The sequence below is a fragment of the Ochlerotatus camptorhynchus genome, unplaced genomic scaffold, assembly GCF_037179485.1.
Source record: "Ochlerotatus camptorhynchus isolate MF236.1 unplaced genomic scaffold, CSIRO-AGI_Acam_v1.1 ptg000111l, whole genome shotgun sequence".
Taxonomy (NCBI): Eukaryota; Metazoa; Arthropoda; class Insecta; order Diptera; family Culicidae; genus Ochlerotatus; species Ochlerotatus camptorhynchus.
In genome coordinates, this window is record NW_027040601.1 from 34,129 (window position 1) to 53,642 (window position 19,514).

Genomic DNA, 19,514 nt, shown 5'->3' on the forward strand with positions numbered 1-19,514 from the left:
AGTTGGTATATTTCTTCATGTGGCGCCATGGCACCGAACAACGATTTGAACTTGTTGAAGATATTGAAGGATTGTGAAGGTATCGATGAAGAAGCTGCGAAAGCAAAGCATGAAGGCTTTTTGACTCATTTGCCTGAGCATCGCGTTGTGACTATTCGATGAAAATGTAGGCCTAAGAAAAATGTTATCAAAGCCTTAGTTGCAACTTGTAAACACCTTGTTTATTTCTTGAATTTGAATTCAGTTTTCTATAAGTCTTCTTACAATAAATAAATAAATAAATAATGATGTTTTTTTTATAGAAACCCAGAAATACGTTCCAGCCAAATCCATTGTGGAATCGAAAAATATTTTAACAATTGAATTGATATTGAAGATAATTTTAATTAATATACCACCAAGAAGTAAGTTCAACATTTTTTTAAGTTTAATCGTAAAAATCCATGCTGAATTCAAGAAAAAAAAATCGTTTTCCCTATGCTTGCATACTCGCCTCAACTAGCGAATGGCTGGACTTAGGGAAAAAATATGTATGTGTAAATTTATCAAAACTGATCCGTAAATTAAAATATACTATAATTTTTCTAAGAATTATGTAATCTTATTAAAATATGAAAATCAACAAACATTTAAACATTATAGACTTTTTTAGCAGCAAGCTCTTCTTCTTCTTCTTCTTCTTCTTCTTCTTCTTCTTCTTCTTCTTCTTTTTCGCATTTCATGCTTATTGCATATCGCATATTAGCTTATTGCGTGCTCTCAACTTAGTGTTCTAGATGCACTTCCACAGTTATAAATTGAGAGCTTTCGATGCCTGTACCATTTTTGCATTGGTATAATTGTGTGGCAAGTCCAATCATACTTCTATGCCCAGGGCAGTCGAGAAATTTTCCAACCCCAAAAATTCCTAGACCGGACCGGGAATTGAACCCAGCCACCTCCGGTCTTGCTTTGTAGCTGCGGCTTTACCGACTGAGCTAAGGGAGGCCCCGCTGCTTACTCTTCACCAAATTTCAGAGAATTACTTCAACTTTCTTTAAAAAATAATATGAAAATGAATGCATTGATTTTTTTTCTTTTAGTGTATTTTTTTCTCAAATATCATTTAATTACCTACACGGCCAATGAGATCAATCCAAAGCTGTGTTTAGTTAAATAGATAGGATTCTCTCAGTCTATTGCTACTTCTTCTAGACTGAGTATTATTTTCGTCAATTTTCCTTATTTTCCGGCAGATATTTTAGGTTTTGCACAGGAAAATATGAGGCAATTTTACTCATCGCTGAGCTCCTGCACTTTTTGTGATTATGAGTAAACTGAACTCAAATTTGGGTTGATCTTATTGGCCGTGTTCAACTTCTTCTCAGAAGTCATTTTTATCAGATCAATCGTTTTCATATGATAGTTTTTTTTTTCAGTGTTCACTCGGCTGTCGACAAAAGCAGGCCACTCTCGATGTGTGCTACGCGATCGTCTGTTTTCTCGGCAGCTACCATTGTGTGGTCCTCCTCATTGTTCGTCATCAGCAGTTCTTTCGGTCGATGCGTCGTCGACTTTGGAAAGCAACCGTTTCGTGATGAGTGTGTGAGTGCTGACCACGTTTTGCGTCCATTGCTGCAATGGACGTGCTCTGACCCTCGTTGGCGTACAACAATGAAACTACTGGAAGCGGCTCCAGTTCTAATGGAGGAGGCTTTTTTGATAGCGGATGATAAAGTGTTTATTGTGTTGTACCTTTTGACTATAGTTTTAAAATGTATTGTATAGTGACCAAGAATCCTCGGCTCTGTAAAGTTAATTCGGTTGAGCCTTATCAAATAAATTAATAGACAAAAAAAAAATATGATAGTTTTTTGTTTTTTTTTTTTGAAAAGTGTAATCCATTTTTTGAATACACCCTTTTCAAAAGTAACTCTTGTTAAAAAATACATTTAGTTGAAAAATGCAACCATTGGTAGCAGCAAACATGAGAGCAATGATTCATTCAGTTCGGAAGGGTTCGAGACAAAACTGACATATTTTAGCGTTTTGGACTGACCAACTTTGAACTTCTTGAAGGAGGAAATTTTTTTGAAAATTTGAAAGCTTATCAGAATTTTTAAGCTTTGAATAAAAGGTTAAATTTTGGACTGAGAAAACCAGTCATGAATTTGGAACCTGGTAAATTTTTCATGATGGAAGATTGAGAAATTTCAGACAAGAATTTTGGCTTCAGTTAACTTAATTTAAATTGAAACTGATACTAAAATTACGTTATAGACCATCCACAAATGATGCGTGTTGTTGACCCATTTTGCGTTTGATTGAATTGATTGACTAGCATGTATCGGTCTCAAGGCACCGACATTTTCACGACTGTTCCATAGTGTGTGCCCAAATAAATGCGAGGCTAATGGATTTTTCATATATTCATTACGTAATGGAACCCATTCTCAAGATGAATGCTGTTACTTAGCCTCACTTAAGAATCCGAAATATTTCATCAACTGCCTTCGAAATCCCACAGTTAAAATGCCCGTGCTCAACTTTGCCTCGCCTGATGCCGGAAGTGCCATTCTGCACACTCACACGCCCACATGGAACCGAAAAACCAAAAACAATAGAAAACTTTCCTCCTAGTCCTAGTCCGCTACCACACCGAAAGTAAGAAATGTTCAAACTTTTTTTTGTTCTTCCCCCGGCCGGAAGTCGCCCGGCTCGCAAACTCCCGAAAGTGGAATTGTGGCGTGAAGCTCTTTACAATGTATAATAAAATTTATCACTCCCTCGACTCGCTTCTCGGTAGCTAGCCTAGCGGCAGTCAGCTTCCGGGAAGACGCATCTCCTTTGGGCCGCGCGTAACTTCTGACGGCCACATAACGATCCATTTAAGTACAATAAATTCCACAGGGGCGAAGGGAAAGGGGGCAGCCCGCTTGGCTGCCCACATGGTTCAAGACTACAAGGGGAAACAATTTCCATTTTTTCGCTACTATTCTGCTGTAGTTGTTTGGCGGCTGCTGGCTGGCTTCAAGTTGGCCCTAATTTATTCCATTCTTCAACCGACGAAGTATGAGGTGGAGCCCCATGGCTGCTGTCTCCTGATGCATTTACATATTTTTTAAGGCGTGCGGGGAAAATGTAAAAAGCTGGTGACAGAAAAACACTACTGAACGAGCAGTATTGGACCATATTCTGCTCGGCTGGAAGATGAAGGGTTTCCTGTTTTTATCTGCTGGGTTTTTGTTTTCGCAAGAGACTGGAGGTCAGAAATGTTTTCAGCGAGAAATCAATGTAGTGGAAGGGCTGAACTCAATGGGTTGAACAATAATGGTTTCGGAAAGTACACCTCATGTGGAGATTTTTTTAAATTATTGGTTGCAGACAGTGATCACCGGTAAGCTTGTCCACGCAGTGTCCGAAGCAATGTCTGTTTTTTTATCATTTACCATTGCACACAAGGAGTAGTGACTCAACTCAGTGAAGATGAAATGCGTTTGTTTTGAAAATATTCGCTGTCACGTACGAACGAAATGAACATAATATGAGTTCATTATACATCAGTGAATACGTGCTTGATTATCCAACCTAAAATAGTCAATATCAGAAGCAATCCTCAAAAGCAAAATAATCAATTTAATTTTGGGCAAAATGATTATTTTCAATATTGTCGACCCCAGAGTCTAAAATTTTGATATTATCATCAATTCAGCATTAGACAATAATTTTCCATCAATCTGTGTGTAAAAACCAACACAACACGTTCCACAACACAACGCTATATTTGTGTCAAATGAAAATATTCAATTTGCAATTGATCCTCAAAACAATCCGCACCAAGCTGAAGACGAATACTAATATTGACAACAATATACACGGTAAGAAAAAAGTACCCAACGGTCAGTTCACTTATACCTATTTGTGGCATGGTCATTTTTATGTAAATATAATTTAAGAATTGCCAAGTATTATTTTGACTTTATAATTTGTTTTGCAATTTTTTTTTTGAATTTCAATATTAATTATCGTTTACGTTATTTATTAACCATTTACATTTATTCATTTTGTGGAATAATTATACGCTCACTACAGTTTTCGTTTTTTGTGTATATACAACTTGGAAGCCAACCCTGAATGGGAGGCTCAAAATATGAATCCAGCATTTATCACACCCGCTCCGGAGTCATGAAAAATTCCATCATATTTTTCTAAACGCATTTCCGGCAAAAAGAAAACCAACATTGCTATATATGGGGCCTAGCGTGGGCATTTGATTTAGGAGGTTGTTTTTATTTTCTGCGTTCTACTGAGATCGTAATTCAAAGCAGAAGTTCCAGCCTCAGAACGCTCACAACAGTCGCACCGGTCTCCATGGGCTGTTCATATGGTTCGTATTTTGAAATGCTTTTCCACTCCCACTTGAGCAAATATGCACAGCACACGTATCTCCAGAGGCTTTTTGTCATATCGTTTACGAAAGAGCATCCCCGGTGCTCGTTATGGCTTCCTTTCACAATGTCGTCATTTATCATGCATGAATTGTTTTTGCAGTTAAAAACCCATGGGTGACCGTGCGAGGATTGGTACGCGAGTGTTTTAAACGTGCGCTTTTCATCACTAGGGATTGTTGAAATTTGTATTATTGTGCACCCTTCTCAATCTTTCCCGACTCTCTCCTAGCGTTAGCGTTAGCGTTAGCGTTAGCGTTAGCGTTAGCGTTGTTATGATATACTTTGTAGATTGGATACTAGCGACACTCACGTATCTTCTGAAATTCTCAGTTAGACTACTTTCAGGAATAATGCTGAGGAGTAAACATTGGTTCCAATCTAAACAAGAGTAACAGAAGCATGACTGTCGCTATTCCCGGCCACGCCCATCTTTACCATAACTAGGGATAAGGAATGAAATGTTGATGTAGTACTTACTTAACGAGAGGCCACCGACTTAGCGACACCCTCATAAGTGCTACGGAGTTGGAGGGTTGGGTAGGGTATTCGGTTAGGATTCACCTCAAGTTGGCGATGCAACCAAAAGTATGTATTGTTTATTTGTTGTTTATTTAATCTCTCGATAGCCGGCTATCGAAAGAACATATTAATTTTGTTTAGTGATAATGAATTTTAAGAGTCATGACGGAGAGCTTGGGATTAAACCCATAATTTTCTGCTCAGTAAGCAAAAACGATCCCTCCAGGGTCATCGAGCATCTCAGAACCATAACGCTTCGCGACAATACAGGACTACGTTTTCGCTTGATATGCAAATAGTTTCCAAGGTTAATGTTTAATATCAAATATACACATGATGGTGGCGATTTATTGTGCTGTTGAAGAGCTTGGGGTTAAATCTATGATTTTCTGCTCAGTAAGCAAAATCGATCCCTCCAGGGTCATCGAGCATCTCATAATCCACAGCGCTTCGCGTCAAAGTACGAATATATGGATGAACTATCTATTATTGAATAACTATTATTTACGATAATTACATGAATAAATAAAATATAAACTACAAACAAAACGTGACTGTTAAAATCTCAAAAAGATATTCTCACAAATATATTTCACGCCACCAGGAATCTCAAAACCAGTAGACGTTATAATGATACTCTGCACATGTTAGACACAAGAAAAGGCCAAAAACAAGCGTCCGAAACACAAAACCCGTCAAATCCACTTGCAGTCACAATCAACGATTCTACGAATCGCGAGCGCTCACGAATCATAAAACCGCTTACTGCGACACTCTGAAAGCGAAATTGACAGGTTCTATGCATCAAACACCCGCCCTCCAATCTCCACCCGCATCCAACAGCACAAATCTCCACTACAACATCTAACGAATTCAAAACTCCGAAAATCACCCATCTATAGCAAGTGAGTGGAAGCAACCCTGCATGCAACCATTCTTAATGATACACTTGTTCTGCCTATCTTTCTATTAGGCCTGTGGACATGCGTTAGCTTCGAAACTTCTAACCAAACTGGGTAAATTTTCAGATCACAAAAAAAAAAAAACTTAAAAAAAAACTTTCAAAGGTAATTACAAGTAAGATAAATATTGATTATTTTACGCGAAAACGAGCAAGTAATATTAAATCTCTTGTATCATATGCTAATGCAAATTGACTGTAACAAAAATAATATGCTTAAATAAAATAAAATATTAATAAAATTAAATGCAAAATTTACTAGAAGATCATTATTTTATTGGTGATAAGTTTCTAATAAGCCCTCCCAGTTCCTCTGTATACAGAACAAATCTGACACTATAATCAGAATTGCTCAGTCTGCATGAAGCAGCCGATTTCATCAAGGAAGTTCTATTAACAACTAAGAATTAATCGTTTGAGGCATACTGAAGCATTAAGAAGGTGATATGTGTCACTATAGGAAATCATCAACGTTGCAATGATCAGTGAACGGGCACCATATGGTACATTTTCTCACCATGAACCTATCATTTCCAGCCTATCTGAACTATTAAATAAATGGAAGCCATAACATGGGTTACGCTCCCCCTAAGCGGGCCCTCCGCATCCTGTCTCTGTCTTTATCTCAAATACCAAATGCCAATGGTATGAATGTATCTTATATCTGAAAAATCCAAACCTGTTCTAATCCACCTGAAATGACTAACGAATGGAAGACTTTGACTACGCAGCCATGCAATAGTCTCATTCCGTGCCTTATGGCAACTTGATGATTCTATTGCGCTCATCTTTTGGCACCACCCAGGGGAGACTTGGTCCTGTACCCAATGCTTAACTTATCTCCATTCCACTCAGCTACTCGCAATTTCTTGTGATACAGTGGGCGGAATATTATTATATGAGACAATTCAATGCAGACGTCTTTCCAAATTTGGCAGATCGACAGGTAATCGGTGAGTTACCACGATAGTTGCTATTCAACAACTCGCAACGTCCCATCGTCAACGCCTGCTATGAGAATTTCCCATTGCAGACGCCAACGAAATGATGTCATCGAGCTATCGATCAACTACCCTGGTTATCGCCTGGTACCTTATAGCACGATGCTAGGAGGCGAACCGGAAGAATCGATGAGCTACCTCCCCCTCTCCTAGCCAGCTCAAACTAATCGAGCGGTGCCAATTAAAGCTGCTGCCTCCTGGAAAGCAAACTTAAATGGTGGTTTGCCAGTAATTGCCAGATATCCATTTCGGAAGAAGTTCCTCGTACTACGCGCCTTGTAGCAAACTCGGTACTTTTTTCTCCACAGGAGCTCCAATCATGCAATCTACTGGAGAATTAAACCTACAAGCACACAATAATTACACTGCTGGGAAGTTGAAAGCAATCTGCTGTGATTAGTGGCAAACTACTGCTGATTGTGAGCTAAGCTGCAGGGGGGCTCAGACCAGCTCCAGGCAGCAACGAAGGAACTCGTTCTGCCGGTTAATTAATTCTATTGATATAGATAAAAGGAAGGATTACTAGAGGGAATGATTCATGATCGTTGAAAATATATTGGGATTTTTAACAGAAAGTGATTTGGGTTCTTGATCAAACACATCACAGGTATCATTTTTCGTACATGTAAATACTTTGCTGATTTCCGAGCATAGCCTCAATCTGTGTTATATCGTTAATTCCCAACAATCAGCTTGAGCTGATTAGATGCTGAATAAGCCCTTTCTTAGCTGACGAAGCATATTTTTACCAGCATATGTTTTTATTAAGTTTTCAATAGTTGGAAATGCTAAACGTCGATATCAGAAAATATAGAGCTGATAGCTTCGCTTAGTACACCAGTGTGAACATTGTATTCAGAAAGCGGAAAGCGAGCAAAGAAAAGTTTTGCGGAAGGTACGAATCGGGTCGAGCATACCCTTTACCAAACTCATCCGTGTATAAGGGGTGATGAGGGGTGCTTCCCCTCGCCACCAAAGGGGGACGAAAGTAATCCGCTTCACATTTCATAAAACGGATTTCTATGAAATATGCTTAAAAGTTTAGATTTTCTAAGATAAACTCGAGGCGGAATGAAAATAACATGTACTTGCCGATATTATTCTATTTCATTCACTATTCATCGATAATATTGGATGTGGTAGAATAATCGAGCATTATGCTAAAGTTGTTTTTAGTGCGTTGTGTGATGTGAACTGTCACTTAATTAATTTCTCCGACTATAAATCAATAAATCAAACTTTAGAGTACTTTTTGGAAAAATTTGAATAAATCTGGGACTTTCGTCCCCCTCGCTTGCCCCCACTAGCAAAAGAGATAATCGCCGATTCGTTCTTGTACCTCATTTTGTTGTTTTATTTTTTTTGTGATTATTGGATAAGATTCCGGACAACACTTTAAACGTTGCTAAGTTTACTAATTTTCAACGGCGCCGGTGGTGTAGTGGTAAGCGTGATTACCTCTCATCCCAGCAGGCCTGGGTTCAATCCCAGTCGGCGCCGCCGGGATGTTCTGAGGCATAACATCTCTGATCACGCCTTCCTTCGGATGGGAAGTAAAACCGTTGGTCCCCGGTTCATGAGTTGATGGGTCGATAGGTAGGGTCCAGGTGTGGGAGCTGCCTTCGTGGCACGTCGGTAGCATTGGTGCTCAGCACGGAAAACAAGATCGACGGAAAAAAACAAACCAAAGGAAAAAAAAAGTTTACTAATTTTAATGATTTGTATATTTGAAAATCAACAATTTAAAGCTCTCTTAAAATACCTGTTACACACTCAATTTTAACGATTGATTTTTTCATGAATTAAAAAAAAAAGTTTAAAATAGAAGATATATTTTCTTAGATATTTGAGTTTTTATCACTTGATTAGAATGTTTACTCCTAATTGCTAAAAAAACATGACATTTTTTCCTAGCAAAACTTTGTTTTCTCTACAACTTTGTCTCACACGCTATTTCGATGCTACTCATTTTTGAGTCGAAAATCACTCAGTTCAGCCAAAAGGGAAGTTACTCAAAAATGAGTAAACATGATTTTACTCAAATTTGAGTAAACGTGCTATTGGATGGAACTGGGTAACGGTTACTCATATGATGACATTTGTCAACTGAGTAAACCTTACCCATTTCGATATAAACGAATAAACGCCATAATGAATGCTTTGCGTTTAATTTTTTTCGTCCGGGAAGAAAATTAAAAAAATAAAATTATGAAAATTATAATTTCTTTTGCAATTGAAAACCATTTATTCACATGCGCTCCTAGTCGCAACCTTCCAACAATAAATTCTATTTGTCCTCCGGTGTTGGTCCCATCTTGCACTCCGCGTCTCTGTCGCACCTTATCTTGATTCCGCATATACTCCCACTTTTTCAGATAAATTTCGTAGGATCGGTACTTGGTGTAGAACGGAGGCCACTTCTTCTTCTTCAGTTGAACCTTCCATGCAGAATTGCGTAAAGTCAAGGATTTTATTGCTTTCCAATTCATCCTGGGTTCGGCAAGCGGTTGGACTTGCGACCGCTTTCGGAAAATTACCATTCTCCGGACGAAGGTCAACGACGTGCAATCATTTGGATTCTGCAATTGGCTGATGATTCCTTTTTTGCAACAAACTAATGAAGAATGCCTTGATCACATTAGTCGAGCCCTCGCATTTTGCCCGAAGATTCTTCATTCCTATCACTTCGCAAACGTCTTTGATGGCTCGATGACATTTCAAGCCGTAGCCTTCCGGTTTACGCTCGACGAAAATATCTGTCGTACCAAAAGCACTATAGAAGTCGTGGAAAACAGTATGACCATTGTTCGAAATGCATCAATTTCTGACCGGCACGATTTTTTGTCTGTCGCAACGCTGCCTTAATATCGATGGTCTTGATGAATCCGAATCCTGCCAAACCGTCGTCGTTTCCTGTCACTTTCATTGCTGAAACGCGTCTCTTCCGACTATGATTGCCCTTTATATTGACAACGGTCTTCAGTTCCAAACGTTTGGTGTCAAATCCTTCAAACTGGTCCCCTCCAACTGCATACGGCGGTCTTACACTACGGCTGACATTTTGTATCCAGGCCAACCTCGCTCAAGGGGACTGAGCTTCATCCGTTTGAAGTTCACCATCGCGAATCTTCTTGAGCTTGGCTTCCCGCTCCTTATCTTCCGGAAGCTGCTGCTGTTGTCCGTGACCTCGAATAATCGGCGCTGACAATCCTGGCCATACAATGTTGGCCTTACCGAAACCAGGCGCCTGTCCTTTGTTCAAATCCTTGGGAGTAATACGTCCGGATCCCTTGCCTCGTCTTCGTTTCTTGCCGGCATTACTAACCGAAATGTTTATATCAGAACCATTTACCCAGAATATGGGTAGATCCCACTCATCAGAGCAAAACCAGTTTACTCATTTTTTGACAACTCCATACAGCATGCAAAAATGAGTGCGATCCACCCAGTCACTGAGTAGCCTCAAAATAGCGTGCAGACGGCAATTTGATCCGAAGTGACTTTTTCGGGCCGTTTATTGAAAAATGGCATAGACGGCATCTTGAAAAAGATTAAAACATCAAAAATTGAAGTGGATGTAGATTATTGCTTATAACACACAATTATGTAAAATTTTATGAAAATTAAAGAAGGTCGAGTTTTTCCGATTCGTCATTTGGCGTGGAACTGCTCAAATGTGAATTTTTGACTATAACAAACAATTATGCAAAGTTCCATGCAAATCGGAGAAGGTCACGTCAGATTGGTAAGTCATTTGGCACCACATTTTTGTTTCGATTGCCGAAAATTCATATCTGTGTAATATTTTGTAATTTCTGAAGGGTTGTGACATAGAATTAAATGAAATTTGCACAGCCTTATACCATTTTAAAGTGGTATTGTTATTTTTTATAAAATTTGAAAAATATGCCTAAATTCACCTATTTACACATATATTGCTAAGTAGCCAAACAAAAATCAACCCGTTTTTAAATCGTCACTTGTTCTGTGGTTAATCCTTAGACTTTTTTTTTAAATTTATTATTATTTAAGTTGATTATGCATTCATATTTTTCTTCCATTCTTTTTTTGAGTGATGTCGGACGTATTATTAAATTAATATTTCCATTAGCCTAATGATAGTAATAATTTTAAACATACAATGTTCACCAGCAATTCTTTGATGATTTATTCAAAAGCACGTATCTGCTTATGTAAATAAATATTCAAACGTCAATTTGACGAAATTCTTAGTTTGCTCACGTAAACTAACACCTCCATAAAAAACTACAAGGGACAGCCCTATGGGGTTTTATGCAATGGTGACGTATGACTACGTGGTCTTATATAAAAAATGTTATTTGCTAACTGCAGCAGGAGCTTGTGTTTTGTGTAGTAATAGGAATTTGAGCGGGGTTCTCTCTGTTTATACCCTTTAGTATGACTATGATTGCCCAGAAAAGAACGTTTTTATACGCATTTTAGTTAAGACATGTTCAGAAATTTGACTCTTTTGGAAATATGATAGTACAGGCTTTAAGCCTTTGGAAGATGATGATGACGTGTAGGCAGCTGGATCTGAAAATCCCATATTCTTCGATTCAATTATTGGGCACTCGCAAGAGTCTCAGCCCGCCTGCTGCTGGACAGGGGTTGAAATGGTGTCTGCGATAGGTTGGAAGGCCGCAGAATATCAGTGTCCATCTAGTTAAAGCTCCTCCCTTTTTAAATTTTTCTCGTTAAACTCCATCTCTCAACAAGTTGGTAAATCTTAGCCTTTAGCAGAAAGACGCTAGGTGATGTCGGTTACGCACTCAAATAATTGAAAATTCAATAAATATTTAAATGGAAAAAATCTTTACGATTAATCGATAATCGTTTAATTGGACTTTAGGTATCCCTAGAAAATAGTGTAATATCATGTTTTTTGGTGGTCCTTCGACCCAAGAACCAAATGCGGTGCGATGCTAGTTTACATTGCTAAAGTTCTGTCCAGCTAGAATCCGACACTTATTGTGTTGCAGCGGCATGGAAAGTGATCGCTGGAAGAATTATTTTACAGCGGTTTGTTTACCTACACACCAAAAAATTCTGAATTTTACTGGCGATGTAAACATCCATGTATGCAAACATTCATACATGTAAACTTCCTTTTCACGTAAACTAGCAGCTTGCAAGAAATGTTGCAAACAAAGGTGGAAAGTTGCATACAATAAATGGAATATTGCATGACATGTCTCATAAATTTACACGATTTATAGTGTAAATTTGTATGATTTATGACGCTTCATTTATGTGCATCATAGTAACGGAAATTTACACTACTTTTTTTTTAGCTGTGTAGGCACCCACTTTCTGTGGTATAAATTTCACGGTGTTTTGTGCAGTGAGTCAAAAATGATTCCAGATGGAAGCTGAGAGGAGAGAAAAAATTCTGCACACCCACGTTGATAATCCAACGTGGTCCGCAATAAAAATCGCAAAAACGTTGAAAATCACCAAATCAACCGTGTATGATGTGCTCAAACATTTCAGGAAGCGAAAGAGCGTGGATCGAGTGCCTCAAGGTAAGCGTCGTAGTGGAACATATGACCACAAGCTGAACCAGAAGGTGTTGAGAACCGTCAGAGCAAACCCTGGACTATCAGATAATGAAATCGCACAAAAATACACTGCTGCTTGCAGTACCGTTCGAAGAATTCGTTTGCGAACAGGATATTGTTCTTATCGAGCCAGCAAGCAACCAAACAGAACGTCGAAGCAAAGTTGCGTCACCAAAACTCGAGCTCGGAAATTTTACCAGCATGTTTTGACGAAGTACCAAGGATGCCTGTTCATCGACGATGAAACCTACGTCAAAATGGATTTCGGACAGCTTCCTGGCCAAAAATTCTACATGGCGACGGCACGAGGAGATGTTCCTGCGAAGTTTAAGTTTGATTTTATGGACTAATTTACCAAAAAGCTGATGATTTGGGAAGGGATATGCAGCTGCGGAGCAAAGACCAAAGTGTTCGTGACGAATAAGACGATGAACTCGAAGCTGTACAAGGAAGAATGCCTCAAAAACCGCGTACACCTTACATTAAAGCCCATAAAGGTCCCGTGAAGTTTTGGCCAGGAAGTCATCCAGTGGTACCGCGATAATAACGTAGATTTCATCGATAAAAACATAAATCCACCCAACTGCCCGCAGTTCCGGCCCATCGAGAGATTTTGGGCAATAATGAAGCGCAAGCTTGAAAAAAGTGGAAAAACGGCTCGGGACGCGATTCAGATGATTAAAATGTGGAACAAATGTGTCAAGGAAGTTGACTCCCGAGGTATGCAGCGTTTCATGGGAGGAATAAAGAAGAAAGTGCGAATTTTCATTAGAAATGAAGAGAAATGATTTGTATTGATATTTTTTTTCTTAAAGTACAGTGAATTACCTTAGTGTTGATGTATTAGCCTTATTTGTGCGTCCATTCGTTACCAAGATACAGATGATTTTATTATTCAGAATTGTAGCTTTATGACGATGACTGAATTAAGGGGCTTAGAAGCAGAGGGGTGAAAGTCAATTCTCTTCATCGATTTCCTCTTTTGATGGCCATGGCTTCACTAACCTATTTCGTACTGTTTCTGCTATGCTCTTCTATCATCCAGAACAACAAACGTATCAATTAATGTGTTTGCCGTCGAGTTATTAATTAAACAGAAAGTCGATTAAGAGAATCGATCAAAATCATTTGCACTTCTGCTTCCAAGTTTGGATACAAGATTACAACTCTGGAGAGCATTTTGTGTTGTCTCCCTATTCGCACACGCCCGAAGATCGGAAGCGAATGCCACCTCGACTTGTTTCGTCTACTAGCGATTCTCTGATTACAGTGTTGGGGAAGCAGCATATGCATGTACGTAATTGGTGGATTTGTTAGTTATTCCGACGCTTTAGGACAGTGCTTGACATTTACCACATTTTTCAATACTTTCTTGTTGAAAATCAACAGTCGGAAGTATTGCTTTTGATGTATAGAAATATTTCTGATCAGTTGATAGCGATTGGTCCATTTCTCTTGTAACGGTCATGTCCAAGAAGGGCAGCCGTCTGTTGTTTTCTTCTTCTACAGTGAACTGAAATTGTACATACCAATCCTGGCTGATATGGTGCTCAACAAATTGTTAGTGACAGTGATTCAAGATCTAGGATTTCCAATCCCATTCCTAAAGAAATATGTGGACGACTTCTTCTTGGTTCTACCACAGGAAAAAGTTCAGTCTACAATGGATGCCTTCAACAACTACAATGTACATCTTCAGTTCACTGTAGAAGAAGAAAACAACAGACGGCTGCCCTTCTTGGACATGACCGTGACAAGAGAAATGGACCAATCGCTATCAACTGAATGGTACAGCAAACCGATAGCCTCAGGGAGATTACTCAACTACTACTCTCTACATCCGATGCAGCAAAAGGTCAACGTAATCATGAACTTTACGAAACGTGTTAAGAAACTTACATCGAGCCCGGATAACCAACGAGTTAAGCAGATTGTGCACTTCCATCTTCGACGAAACGACTATCCCACAACACTGATCAATCGCATCGTCAACCGTGTTATCCCTACCAATGACACTAACAACATTGGAAACAACAGTGAAAAACGAAATACTCAGGAGCAACCAACACAATATGTATCTCTCCCATACGTTCCGAATCTGAGCAATTCCATCATCAGATGTCTGCAAGAGGACTATCCGTCGATCAAAATTGCCAACAGCAATATACACACTGCCAAGATGCTATATACAAACGTGAAGGATCCAGTCGAGCCGTTGCTGCAACATAACGTCATATACAACATTCCCTGTCGAAACTGTGAGGGATGCTATATAGGTATGACTACGAACAAGCTGAAAACCCGAATAAGTGGCCACAAGTCCAATGTAAACAAACTTGAAGGCCTACTAAATTCGGGTCACACACACAATGATCAAGCAATGATCGAGATAGGCAACAAAACAGCACTAATCGATCACTGTATAAAATACAAACACCGATTTGTACTGGACCAAGCCAAAATTATGGACAGATCCTTCATTGCGTCAAGATTACCAATGTTAGAATGCTTCCACATATACAATACACCACGTACCGTAAACTATAGGACAGATGTTGAAGGTATAAGTTCTATATATTCAGGAGTTCTGCATACAATAATGAAGTCGAGCCACAAAACCAAAACAAATGTCCCACATCCACCACCTTCAATTCCACCACCTCCAATTCCAACAGGTCCACTACCACATTCCTTTACCGCAGCCCCACCAGAGTCAACCCTATCTCCAGTTTCACAACATCACAACAACCAATGAAGCCCATCACCAACAACGATTATCCCATTTTTACAAACCAATACCCAAGCAACAATAGTGAATCAGAAATAGTATCTCTCTCTCGATTTTGCTCTCCTGTATTATACCATGTATCGATGTATGTCAGAGTCCATTTTGGTGTCATAGTAGGTGGTAATATAAAAAAAAAAACAGGTAGCAAGAAAACAACACAGAATATCCACCAACGCATTTATCTCTCCAATGCGGTAAAAGCTGTAGGTATTTTAAGCTTTCAAAAAAAACTAACTCTAACGTTTGCAGATATCTTGGAAGAGAACCGAGAAAAAAGCTATGACAACCGATCGTGAAGCTTCAGACGCTGAACGAAAAACGGTACAACCATAGAGATAACTCTAAGACAAGTAGGTCCCGAAATAACGTGCTCAACTTTTTGGCTCACCTCTGGTACTATCTTCGGTCCCAAGCTTGTCGAATCACCCCTCGAAACATAGGTAAAACCAATAACCCCTCATTTTATCTGTCAAACTTTCATAGTGAATCAAAACAAACATTGCGTAGTACTAGAATTTCGACTAGAATAGGGTACGTTAATCGTTTGCTTGGGACCAATAGGCTACTAAAGTGGTGAGCCAATTTAAAATCGTTAGTTTCGTATTGATTGTTGGTACAACTTTATGTGAGTCTTTGTGTAAAAAAAAAATAAAAAAAATAATGTTAGAGTTACAATGCTAAATGTTCAATGTATTAATTGTAAATAAAACTTGTAGATCCCCTGAAGAAGGCCAAGTCCCAAGGCCGAAACGTCGGACATAAAACATAGTAGCGTTTTGATTATCCGTTAGACTGAAAAGCCGTAATCCTTACAATAATTTCTACTGCAGTCGTTTCCGAATTTACTCATAATAAGGTTGCATGTGTTCATTAACAAGAATGGAAAATCGTAAGCATCTATTTTTTTTAAAATCGTAGGCTTGAAAAAAAAAATGGGATCCAGGGAAAAAAACAGATCTTTCCATCCATGAACACCTTTGATGTCCATACTGAAATTGTTGTAGTTTTAAATGTTTCGCACTTTGGAAAATTTTTAAGATTTTATAAACTTTTATCTTAACTTGAAACTGTCATCAAGATTTCAGGACACTATTTCAGAATTTAGATTTGTTTTATGATTTTAAAGTTCTGTTTTATTTTTTAGATCTCAGGAGTTCTTCAAAAACCTTCGAATTGTTTTTAAATGTTTCTTAAAATCCCTTTGGGGTTTTATCCAAGATTTTAAAGAAACTTCATCAAAGTACAAAGTACAAAGTACAAAGAATGTAAAATTTTGAAAATACTACAAGGTTTAAAATATTATATTTTGATTTGAATGTCTCCATGCTACGAGGCCTCTCTTAGCTCAGTCGGTAAAGGCACAGCTACAAAGCAACACCATGCTGGAGGTGGCTGGGTTCAATACCTGGTCTGGTCTAGGAATTTTTCGAGTTGGAAAATTTCTCGACTTCCCTGGGGATAGAAATATGATTGAGCTTGCCTCCCAATTATACCAATGCAAAAATGGTACAGGCATCGAAAGCTCCCAATTAATAGCTGTGGAACTGCATCTAGAACACTAAGTTGAGAGCACGCAATTAACTAATATGCGATATACAATAAGCTTGAAATGCGAAGAATAAGAAGAAAAAAAGAATAAGAAGATGCTACAAATCTTGATTATAAATTGTATGTATTCATGCTTTTAAATCTGAACAATTAGCATTATAATCTTGAAGATTCTCTTTCAGTCGTTTATTTTCAAAAATTCTTCACTATAATACTTTTTCTGGATGTTTTCAATGGAGAGATGTTGACAGTTGATCCATCCCTTAAGACCAGTTAAGACTGGTGGGATCAAATCTCACCAGTGTCCAAGATCACGCTTCATTTTCGTAGACAAAAAAATCAACAAGCAAGCAACAGCGGATGATGGTGGCGCCGGTGGTGTAGTGGTAAGCGTAATTGCCTCTCACCCTAGCAGGCCTGGGTTCAATCCCAGCCGGTGCCGCCGGGATGTTTGGGGTATAAAATCTCTGATCCCGCCTTCCTTCGGAAGGGAAGTAAAGCCGTTGGTCCCCGGTTCATGAGTTGGTGGGTCGATAGGTAGTGGCGTCGGTAGCATTGGCAAAACAAGATCGACGTAAACAAATCAAGGAAAAACAATTGTCAGCTTAATTTTTACATGTTGTGAATAGTCTCGCAATATCAGAGGAGCTTGTAAAATCAATATCAAGCATGATATTGTATGAGAGTGAATAAATATCATATTGATGAGTTTGCCAACACTGCTTATGACCATCGATGAACATGGTTTTGAAATCTCAGATTATTTGATATAGGGGAATTTACGTATTCTCGTCAATCTAAGCAGCGTCTGCACTTCTACTAGCATTTTCTCAGCGTCACGCACATATATGATGTGTCTGTTTGTTTACATTTATCTGCTGCTTGCTTCTCTATCCATTCCAATCGACAGAATTTTTCAAAACGTTTTGAAAGCGTTTTTACAACGCTCCAAACTTCTCAGGTGAGTGTGACTATTGTCGGCAACCTTCCCATTAGAACTGCGTGTTAACCAGCTGTTCTATTATCGGCAACTCGAAATCAACCCCATTTTGTAGTGCGTATGCTTTATTTGAAGAAAAATGTAGCATTACTGGATTGCTCGATCGTTCAAATAAAATCAGATTGAAGCTGAAAGGCTAAACAATCGTTTGGACACATTCAGGGAAGTGCGTTGATGGGAAAACATAGTGAAATTAACGTTTAAATTTTGGTTGCCGAAAACAGTCAATGGGTGCCGAAGCCAACATTTACCCTACCACATAATTAATTTTGGACAATAATGGTAGTGAAAAAGCTGAGTTGTCCAATAATCACTTTTAGCTGCAGACAGGCTTATACAGGCAAAAATTAACAATATTAACCATTTTTTGCCTGTATTAGCTAATCTGCAGCTAAAATTGTTTGTTGGGAAACGCTCTTCAAACCATTTTGTTAGCTTCAACCTGTAACTGAATAAACGCAGCTTATGAACATTGTTTCCGACTGCCAACTACCACCTCTGTGTAGTGTGTATTATGCCGTTTCACCGTACTGAACCGTCGGCTTTAAGTCACCTACTGTCAGCATCGCAGGAAAAGGCAAAACTCAGTGACGCTACTCAGTTTGCTGCCAGCCTTTGACTATTCGAGGGAGAAATAGAACACGGCCCAATGAGATCAACCCAAATTTGAGTGCTGTTTACTCATAAATCAACAAAAGTGCAGGAGCTCAGCGTTTTTCCAGGAAAAAATCCTGAACATGAGAAAAGTCAAGATTGGGTTCACTATTAGTTCAACTGGTACTACTTCCAGACTGAGTAAAATTTTCATCAATTTTGCTCATTTCCTGGCAGATTATTGAGGTTTTCAACAGGAAAACATGAGGTAAAACTCGTCACTGAGTTCCTGCACTTTAACGGCGCCGGTGGTGTAGTGGTAAGCGTGATTACCTCTCACCCCAGTAGCAAGGGCGTAGCCAGGTTTCGAGCTAGGGAGGGGCGAAAAAAAAATTACCATGGAAAATTTGGCCGAATGCCATTTCACCGAACGCCATTTCCTCGAAAGCCTTTGTGTTGCCGAGTTTAGGGGGGGGGCAGTCACCCCCCCCCCCCTGCCCCTATCTGGCTACGCCTATGCCCAGTAGGCCTGGGTTCAATCCCAGTCGGCGCCGCCGGGATGTTCTGAGGCATAACATCTCTGATCACGCCTTCCTTCGGATGGGAAGTAAAGCCGTTGGTCCCCGGTTCATGAGTTGATGGGTCGATAGGTAGGGTCCAGGTGTGGGAGCTGCCTTCCTGGCACGTCGGTAGCATTGGTGCTCAGCACGGAAAACAAGATCGACGAAAAAAAAAACAAACCAAAGGAAAGTTCCTGCACTTTTGCGATTTATGAAAAAACTAATCTCAAATTTGGGTCAATCTTGTTGGCCGTGTAGGTAATTTAACTTGTTCTCTCTTAAACGCCTAGTGTGTGCATATGTTTCGACATTTTCGGTTGCGACTGAGGAAGGAAGACTTGAACCTGTCACAAATTGAAACGAAGTGTTACATTGTACCACAACAACAACAACAAGCTAATGTCAACATCAAAGAGCTCTATCGGATTCTAATGCAGGAAAATTCTGTCACTGCACGTGTTATTCCTACAGTGTGTTGTTTTTTTAGCTGATGAACAAATCCCTCAAACTAGACAGCCTGTTTTCCTACCG

At 39.2% G+C, this 19,514-nt stretch overlaps 1 pseudogene; it reads right to left on the reverse strand.

The window, feature by feature from the left end:
- The window catches only part of LOC135699499 (small ribosomal subunit protein uS5m-like), a 47,023-nt pseudogene that overhangs the window by 12,900 nt on the left and 14,609 nt on the right, over window positions 1–19,514 (reverse strand).